Here is a 7,738-nt window from a genome sequence, read left to right on the forward strand (position 1 = left end):
CTGTAGTTGTCCCTGGCAGGGGCCCAGGTGAAATTGTCTGGGAGCTGGGAAGTGTGGCCTTGAAGATTATCATGAATCTAGGTGGATGGGACAAAGATGATCTTCACAGCTTACAATATTTGATCTGCATGGCTCCTGACCCTATTTTTTCAGATTTTTTGGAGGGGAAACATAATTTAATGTCAAATCTTAGAACAGACATAAAGCAATGCCACACCAGATGCTTGATCATTCTCTTCCAGTGGACCCTGAGAGAGAGAGGTTTTGCTCTGACTGGGAAAGTGGCTTCATAAAGTCCACATGAGGCAGCCAGGGATTCTGCATAGTTTGCCTTTTTTATCTAGCTTCTTGTGCAGGGTATAACGTACTTTTCAGTCTCATCTTTCAGGTAGGGCAAAATAAATGCCGCTTTTAAACCTCTCCTCAAAATGTCAGAGCCTGTATCTTCATTGACGTTCAAAGCTGAATTAGGAGTCATGCCCTCTCCGTAGAATTGTAGAAGTTGGGTCTGCAGGCACAAGATAAGCAAGTCTATGCTTGACTTCTGTCTTAGCCATAGAGGCCACGGGCAAGGCACATAAGCCCTAAGAACTACATTTATTAGGCAAAACCACTGTTGTGTATGATGGTGGTGTCCATTATACTTGGTCCTGTCAGAGGTGCAGTGTCCTGGGAACCTGAATACAATGCAAGGGTGAAACACCTATGGACCTCAGGATGCTGTGCATGAATCTGAGACAGAGATCCAAGAGACAGTACAATGTGAGGAACTCCAGTCAAAGATAAAAGAATATCCCAAACAGAGAGTCAGTATGAAAGACCATGCTGAGAAGGAGTCCAGGTATAAGGCCACAGAACGGAGACAAGAGAAAAACACAGAGGAGCACAAAGGGTTTAAAGTGGAGAGAGGGAAATTGAGCCTGGAAGAAGACAGTAGTCTGAGTTAATAGAACCCCTGTGGCCTTGGGTTTTGTAAGAAAGGGTCCAATAAAGTGACCAGTCTTGCTCTGAAAAGGTCTGTGCACCTCAGGTCTTCTATAGTCACTTGGCAATAACTGTTCTTCTGAAACAATAGTAAGGCCCTCTGGACACTACAGAAAAAAACTTAAAATAGAAGAGGTACTGAATATTTCTTTTTAAAGCTGCAGAAAGAGAAATATAGATGAGTACAGAAAATAGAAAATTGGATTTGACTATCAAGCTGCTTTTTTCGTGACTTTAGCAAGAGTTGTTGCAGAAATAAATGATAATATTGTATAAGTGGCTAGAAAATGGTAATAGCTCATATAGATTGTAGTTAGAAATTCTGCAGTCAAGGAAGAACAGAGATAGGTCAATACATCCTGGAAGGCTTGTTACGTGGCAGAAAAATGAATTATTTTTTAAATGGAGGTGACAGATGTGTGTGAGTGTGTGTGTGTGTGTGTGTGTGTGTGTGTGTGTTAAGCTGAAGGCCAAAAGTCAAAAAACATTATGTGAAGAGTGAGGGTAACAGAAGATCAGATCAAGATCCTGAAGGCCTCAGGAAAGGATGTGCTCTGGAGCAAAGGTGAAATTAACCTTAAAGAAGGTTAATTTCTTAATTGCTCTTCTTAAAGGAGAAGAGAAATGCCTCATCTTATGAGGCAGAAGAGGTGGCAATATAGGAAAAATAATAACACAGCAAGTTCAAGCACATGCATTTTGATATATAAAGTTCCTCCTAAAACTGAGACACACCAGGCTATCCAGTAAGATATGGTTTCTCCAGGTGGGCTGTAAGTCAAGTAAACTGTAATTATTGATCTCCTTCCCTAAATTAATGGATGGTTCTTTGTATAAGGGAAAAAGGTGGAGGATGCAGGAGATAAGAGCAACCATTCAGGCTCAGAATCCCTGAAATAAAATGGCTCAGAAACAAGGAAAAGAAAAGAAAATTGAGGCCACATTTACCTTGCTAGACCTCTGGATCAGGATGACAGAAGTACAAATTTTGAGTACAAATTTGAATTTTACTCCCAATGCCTTGCTTTGTTTTGTTTCCAGAATTTTTATTATGAAAAAATTCAAATATAAATTTGAAAGCATAAGATAATGAACACTTGCATACCTATCACTTAGATTCAAGAAATGTTAACATTTTGCCTGAACTACAAATATTATAAGGCATGTGTTTATCTATACAAATTTATTGCTGAACCATTTGAAACTAGGTTAGATACTATGATATTTAGCCACTAAATACTTCAGCATACATCTCCTATAATAAGAAAAAAAATCCAAATAGCCTCAATACCTTTATCACACCTCAGAATATTATCAAAAATAGCCTGTTATTGGGGCTGGCCCTGTGGCCTAGTGGCTGGGTTCAGCACGCTCCACTTCAGCGGCACAGGTCTGGTTCCCAGACACGGACCTACACCACTCATCAGCAGCCATGCTATGGTGGCGACCCACATGCAAAATGGAGGAAGATTTGCACAGATGTTAGCTCAGGGCAAATCCTGCTCAAGCCAAAAAAAAAAGAGGAAGATTGGCAACAGATGTTAGCTCAGAGTGAATCTTCCTCAGCTTAAAAAAAAAAAAAAAAAAAAAAAAAACCGGTTATCCCATATCCAAGCCACAGTCAAATTTCCCAAAGCAAACAACAGATGTTTTTATTTTTTTTTTATTTCAGTTTATTTTTTTGCGAGGAAGATCAGCCCTAAGCTAACATCCATGCTAATCCTCCTTTTGCTGAGAAAGACTGGCTCTGAGCTAACATCTATTGCCAATCCTCCTCCTTTTTTTCCCCCAAAGCCCCAGCAGATAGTTCTATGTCATAGTTGCACATCCTTCTAGTTGCTGTATGTGCGACGCGGCCTCAGCGTGGCCAGAGAAGCAGTGCGTCAGTGCGCGCCAGGGATCCGAACCTGGGCCGCCAGTAGCGGAGCACGCGCACTTAACCACTAAGCCATGGGGCCAGCCCAACAGATGCTTTTATAGTTAAGTTAGTTCTTTCAAACTAGAATCTAATCATGGCTTATGCACTACCTTTGTTTTATATCTTTTGTTACTTTTAAACCAGAACAGCCACACACACACATACACACACACGCAATGCTTTGTTATCCCCATGACATCAGTATTTTGAAGAGTCTAAAATGATCACCTTATAAAATTACCACATTCCTGATGAGTTGTTTCTCCTAGTGGTATTTACCATGCTTCTATGTGTCCTGTATTCCCTATACACTGGAACTCTAGACTAGAAAAGTCTTGATTAAACACAGATGAAACATTTTAGGCAAGGGTATTTCAAAGGCAGTGCTGCTACTTCATATTGTATTACACCAGGAGGCACACATGTCAAGCTGTCCACTATCAGTGAGGCAGGGTTTGATGAGAACAGTTCTGTCTATTTTAAAGGTGCATTTAATCTTTTGCAAAGAGCAAGTAATCTGTCGGGTGATACTTAGGCCTCATCCAAATATTCTATTTCCTAACAAACAAACTTTCACCTAATGGTTTCAAAATTCATTGATAATTTTTGCGTGAATCAATTATTTCAGGATAAGCAAATAGTGATTTCTAGCAGTATCGCTCCTTCTATATTTATTAGCTGGCTATCTTCTGCAATATTCACAACAGTTAAAAGGCAAGATGGTAGTCATCTGGAATAGTCACCAATATTCTGGCTTTTTCTTCCTTCTGAGTACATGATGGAGTGTATTAGCTTTTGCTCCAGTTACAAACAATCTGAAATCTTAGCGGCTTATAACAACAAACATTTCTTGCTCACCGTTCTGTGATTTGTCTTGGCTCAGCAGTGGTTCCGCTGGGCTTTGCTCCAGGCTCTAGATCAGCGTCACACGTCTCTCAAACCAGGAGCCTGAACGAAGAACTAATGGATCCTGGGAGCCTGCCCTTCCATTGCTGTACGGTAGAGTGCAAAAGAGAAGGTGAAAACATGAGACTCCTTTTATAGCCTCTGCCTGGGAACAGGATGCTGTCACTTCCGCCCACATTGCATCAGCCAAAGCAAGTTACAAAATCAGGATGGCGGAAGACTCTGTTCCTGGGGCAGAGAACAAGAGAAAATTATTTCCTAAAACAACTACACAATCTGCCACAGCTGGATTGAACTTTCCATCCTCCTAAATTTGGACATGGCCATATAATTTGCTTGGGTCAGTGAAATATGAGCAGACACGTGGTGTATTTTCCAGCACCTCCTTTCCACTGCCACAGAGACCAGCGAAATTCTAAATTATTGAGTCACCATCACTTTGCATTCCTAAGTGAGGATAGCAAGTGAGTTAGAAGAACACCTGCTAACCCAAGACTGACAGGTAGTGAAAGTAAAAAAAAAACTCGCTCCGGCCGGCCACAGGGCTTAGCGGTTAAGTGCACGCGCTCTGCTACTGGTGGCCTGGGTTCAGATCCTTCCTTTTTGTGGCCGTTCCATCTTCAAGACTTGGTTTCCAGCATCGCCACTGGCATCAATATCCCGTGAGAAGACAAGAAAAAAGAGAGTGGAGAAAGTGTATTTGCTTGTTAACCACCTCGGCCTGTGCACACATCACATCCACTCACCTGCCCCATCCAGATACAAACCAGTCTGGAAAGATGGTTTCCTGGTGGGAAGCATGAATTTTTGGTGGAAAGTCATAATAGCTCCAGGAGGGTTTGTCAGAATCCTGTCGTGAGAATACTTGTTTAGGTAAAAAAGGCACTGGGAAGCAATTCAAGAAAAAAAGTCACAGGCTGCCATCTCTCAAAAACCCTAGCTCCAGGCAGAACAAATTGGCCTAGGTCACAATTGTGAAGCCATTTGCAGAAGACCTTTGCTCTCTTTCTTAATGTCTTGCTCCCCTCTGGAGTTCTATTGACAGGCATTTAGTGCTTTCATGGTGACTCCAAGCTCTTTGGACACCTCTAGTGGCAATTCTGCTCTGTTCTCCCAAGACATTACTAGGTGACCAGCTGATCAAGAGCTAAGATGGCCACAGCTGAATTGGGTCTTGTCTTTGATACATTTGCACTTTAATATTTCTGATTTTTATAACCTAGGGACTGTAGAAACATAGAATCTCATGGAATGATTTAATCATGTTACCACAGTCCAATTTAGGAGAAATTTGATAGGCAGCTCGTCCTTTAGAAATCCCTCAATCATAGCACACAAGCTTCCATGTACAAGTAAAGTCAACCCACTAATAAAATACTAATAAATAATAAGAAAATACCAAACTAATAATATCTCTGTCGTTACCATGGTTCTTAATACTTTACAAAGCCCTTTAATATCCATGTACAAATCAAATCAACAGTATTAAATAGGAAAAACATATTATCTCCACTTTACTAATGAGGAAACTGAGACTTAGATAAGCTAAGTGACTTTCCTGAAGTCACAAGGCTAGAAAGGAACAGACTAAAGACTAAAGCCAAGATAGTTTGACTCCTCGTTTAGTGCTCTTTCATAATTCTGGGAAAATGGGCCCTTTCCTGTGATGTCCAGTATTTCTAGGGCTTTTAGAAGTCTCTGTCTTCCAAATTATCTTCTAGTAAAAAAGTAGCCTGGTTTAACTGGTTTCCAACCCGGTCTTACATTTAAGATTTATTTCCTTATTTTCTCTTTGACACATGTATTAGCTCTCAGTTCATGTTCTGATTTTCCTTTTTCTCCATCTTGAATATTTTTGGATGGTCAATTATCTGAGGGAAGAAACGTTCATATTTTGATTAGAGTTACATCACTGATATCACTGCATTTATTTCTCAATCCATAGAAAGCTTTTGACAATTATTGCTTTGCTTCCCACTCACCCTTGCCAACTTGCACCCCAGGGCAGTGATTCATTCTTTCCCTCCTTTTTTTTTGAATCACGAAAGCTGATTGAACATGCAGTAAACCAAGAGCATGGCAACGTGACAGGAAAGCAAGTAAGGGCCTCTAACCTGACACATACAGTTAAAAGCAGACTGTAGTTAAAACCACAAGATGGGAGTTACTTCCTTCCCAAATGCCCACGCAAATCTGGTCTGTCACACAGCAGGGCTTGCGTGTATTTGCCAATAACAATACTTAGGAGAAAATATACCTCATTTACTCCATTTTCTCAGATTCTCTACTTTGTTCGAGATACTCTGTTCAATCCTCATCCCATCTCCCTGCCTCTTTCTCACATCCCTAATTCTCTTAAATAATTTTCTCGCAATCTCTGTCCTTCCTTTCCTTTCATTGTCTTTGCTCATTTTGTTTTCCAGAAATTCTTTCCTAATATTCATGCTTGATCCTGACATTCCTGCTTATTGCTTCCTCTCACAATTTAACATATCATGTCTCTAGAAGTTTTTTCTATGATAGTTTGTTGCTCTAAAATTGAGGATGAATTTATAGAACTGGAGTTGGCAAACTACAGGCCAAATTCCACCTGTGGTCCATCTTTGTAAGGATCCCAAACTAAGAAGGGTTTTTACATTTTTAAAGGATTGTAAATCGAAATAAAGGTTCCACAGAGACAGAAGGGCCCAGAAAGCCTAAAATATTTACTGTCTGTCCGTTTACAGAAAAAGTTTGCCAGCATCTGTTCCAGACTATAAAAAACTTCAGGTCTCTTGCCTATTGCCATCCTCAGTCATCTTTGTTATTCTTTGAGATTTTCTCCCCAGTTTAAAGCAGAGAATACAGGATTACAGGACAACCAGCTGCAAAAAGGCACTAGAACTGAAGGCCCTTATCTTTTTCTTTATGTGGCATGACCATTACGAGAAGAGTTTAGGATTTCTTTTTATTTCAATTTATTGTTTTGGGGGTAGAGTATTTTTGGTCATAGAGAACAACTCAGATCATCGCCTTCACATTCCCAATGAATCAGGGGATCCACTGGAGAACCAATATGCCCTTCTCTCCAGCCCAGGAAAGAAAGAGAGAAATAGGTGAGGTGGCACTGGCATGCGAGGAAGCAGGAAGGTTATGCAGGAGAAAGGTCTGAATAATTTATCCTCCCTGTGAATCCCAGGTGGTGGCAACTGAATCTCCTGAAGCCACACCAAGACAGAGACAGATTTTAATATTTGAATGACACATTTGAATGAGGCCTTCTCACTCTGCTTCTGACGCCCCCTACTGGCAGAGGGAGGTGTGACTGGAGAAGTAAAGAGCCTGGGAGGCCACAATAGCACTGTCCCCAGAGACCAGGATAATGGCATGCTGGTGTGCTGCCATGCCTGGCTGCTTCTCTGAGACAAATATCAGAGCCAGGGTGTGTGTGAGTTTGTAACAGCACATCCTGGGAAAGCCTCCACTAAAAATCCTGACCGTCATGAGGGGAAATATGCTCTCTGCCAGCAAAATAGGATGAAAGCAGAATAACAGATTACCAACAATAACACCAAAGCAAGCTTTACAGCCAAGACCTTCTTAAGTGTAGGCACCTACTAGCTGTAGAACAGGCTAAATTCGCATGTTTAGCCAAAGGCTGTGAGAGTAGATTTAGGAGACAAATATAAAAACAACAACAACAATAATAATGTCAAGGGAGAAAGACCTTTTGCTGGCCCGGAATGTCATTATTCCTAGAATGTAAGAAGTCCATACAGTGATTTTCATTTTTTAATAAACGTTTATTAAGCCTATGTGAACTGTTACTTTACAATCTAAAGCTCAGACAGGAGAAGACACTTGTTCAGGGCCACATGGTTATCAAGGACAAGACAAAGAACAGAAGCACAAGGAGAGATACCGGAGATAAAAGTAAACATCTGTGACTCT

At 40.8% G+C, this 7,738-nt stretch overlaps 1 protein-coding gene across 4 annotated transcripts in view; it reads right to left on the reverse strand.

Annotated features, from left to right (window-relative positions):
- Positions 1-5,065, reverse strand: part of LOC131404635 (interferon-inducible protein AIM2-like) — a 66,791-nt gene extending 61,726 nt beyond the window's left edge. For 2 of the 4 annotated variants that reach the window (XM_058539546.1, XM_058539549.1), the window contains exon 1: positions 3,761-5,065. The gene's annotated coding sequence lies outside the window, so the exon portion shown is untranslated. The remainder of the gene's footprint in view (positions 1-3,760) is intronic. The other 2 variants (XM_058539550.1, XM_058539545.1) reach the window with 2 other exon arrangements.
- Between the last annotated feature and the right edge of the window lie 2,673 nt (positions 5,066-7,738).

This window comes from Diceros bicornis, chromosome 4, assembly GCF_020826845.1.
Source record: "Diceros bicornis minor isolate mBicDic1 chromosome 4, mDicBic1.mat.cur, whole genome shotgun sequence".
Classification (NCBI taxonomy): Eukaryota; Metazoa; Chordata; class Mammalia; order Perissodactyla; family Rhinocerotidae; genus Diceros; species Diceros bicornis.